Source organism: Triticum aestivum, chromosome 2B, assembly GCF_018294505.1.
Source record: "Triticum aestivum cultivar Chinese Spring chromosome 2B, IWGSC CS RefSeq v2.1, whole genome shotgun sequence".
NCBI classification, from domain to species: Eukaryota; Viridiplantae; Streptophyta; class Magnoliopsida; order Poales; family Poaceae; genus Triticum; species Triticum aestivum.
The window spans coordinates 587,699,925-587,701,690 of NC_057798.1; the positions used below are offsets into that span (position 1 = coordinate 587,699,925).

Consider the following 1,766-nt stretch of genomic DNA (forward strand, 5'->3'; position numbering starts at 1 on the left):
GGTTGCGTCGCGTGTTGCAGATGCTCTAAGATGCACGTACATTTCAGCAAGAACACAAACATGATGTAGGGTATTACACCTTCTCAGTGGCTTGAACGTGGATAAGCAAAAGCCTCCATATCTAAAGATCTGAAGTGTTCGACGCCTGGCTGGATCTCTAAAAGGTGATCCATCGGATCTCTGATATCGAGATCACTCATCGACATAACGTGAGAGGTGATGTGAAGAGAAAAAATGGTCTGAAAATCTCTCTTCCTCCTTTTGTGATCAAATGAATCTCCTACAGCACTTGTTTTATCTCTGTCTTGTTGCTAGAGAAGTTGGAGAGTAGCCCTAAGGTCTGTTTTTTTGTGTGCCTAGGATTGCCCTGCAAAGAAGTTGGTTGCCAACATTTTGGTTAAGGTTTTACACTTTTACTTGCCGATGGATTTGGTCAACTTTGACTACAAAATGTACCACAGCTGGTAAAGAAGCCTTCATCCAAACAAAGGCCATGACCAAAATATTGGCAAGGTACACTTTGGTAACCATCCAGACAGTCCCTAATTCGTGGTGCTATGCTTACTTTAGTCCAAGCTAGTCTTGTCTGAGATAATGTGTGGTGTTGAGTCTGTGTTGGTGAACTATCTGCTTATGTTCTTCTGTCGTCTAGGCGAAGTCATAGCGTTGCCAGGTTTTTGCCCCCGCAGCGTTTCGATTGCGGGCTTGAGCAGCAAGCTTCCTGGCAAATGGAGGGGAGCTCGATCGGCTAGATCAGCTGGCTGCTCTCCTACATGACGCTCCACGAGTCCAGCGTCGGGTAGCACGGCTGCTGCTGCTGCTGTTGGTGGTGGCGATGGAGCGCCGCGGCGTCCACGTCGGACTGTAGCTGCATCGCGTGCCCGAACGCACCGTCGAACGAGGAGCAGTCCACCAGCGCCGAGGCGGAGGACGCGTCGAACAACGCGGGCAGGAGTGCGCCGTCTGCCGTGGGCTCGGCCTCGACGCCGGTGACGTGCTGCACCATGAGCCGGAAGTTGGCCGCGTCGGTGCTGATGTACGTGGTCGGCGCGCGCTTCGACGCCCTCGCCCGCCGCTTCCTTGCGCCCGCTGCATTGGGCCCAAGGCCGACCCGCCTCTTGTTCGCCGCGCCGCCGACGGGGCCGGACGGCGCCGCGTCAGACGCGAGCAGCACGGTGTCGCAGGCGAGCGGTTCTCGTCGGCGGGGAGACCGTGGACGCGAACCAGCTGCCACCGCCGGGGAAGTCCGCGAGCAGGGACGAGGAGTAGGGCGCCGAGGCGGAGGACGGGGAGGAGACTGCGGGGGAGTAAGCGTACTCGTGCTCGGGCATGGACATGGAGGAGAAGTGTAGCGCTTGCGTGATGGCGGCGTCGGTGTAGTAGGCCGAGAGGAACGACGTGGATGGTGGCGGCGCCAGGCACGACATGGCATCCATACGCGAGGCTGATGGTGATCACTGAGAACTGAAGCACGTTAAAGTTCGAAGGCCGGCGTGCAGCTAGTGTGAGTGTAGTACAGGAGGAGGAGGAGGATGGTGTGCGTGCGTGTCTGCGGTTTGGGAAGGAAGGGTGCTGTTGGGGGAGTGGGAATGGGGGAGCGAGGTGGAAGGTGGATATATATAGGCGGGGACGGGTGTGGTGGACGCAGGGGTCCCGCGGGAAAACGCGTGGGCGCATCGGCATCGGCATCGGCATCGGCGGTGTAGGCGTGCCTGGGGGATGGCGGGGCCGCGCGCGCGGTCTCGGCATGTCTCAGTGTCGGACTC

At 58.0% G+C, this 1,766-nt stretch overlaps 1 pseudogene; it reads right to left on the reverse strand.

Annotated features, from left to right (window-relative positions):
• Positions 1 to 246: 246 nt before the first annotated feature.
• Positions 247 to 1,436, reverse strand: LOC123041726 (calmodulin-binding protein 25-like; annotated as a pseudogene).
• Between the last annotated feature and the right edge of the window lie 330 nt (positions 1,437 to 1,766).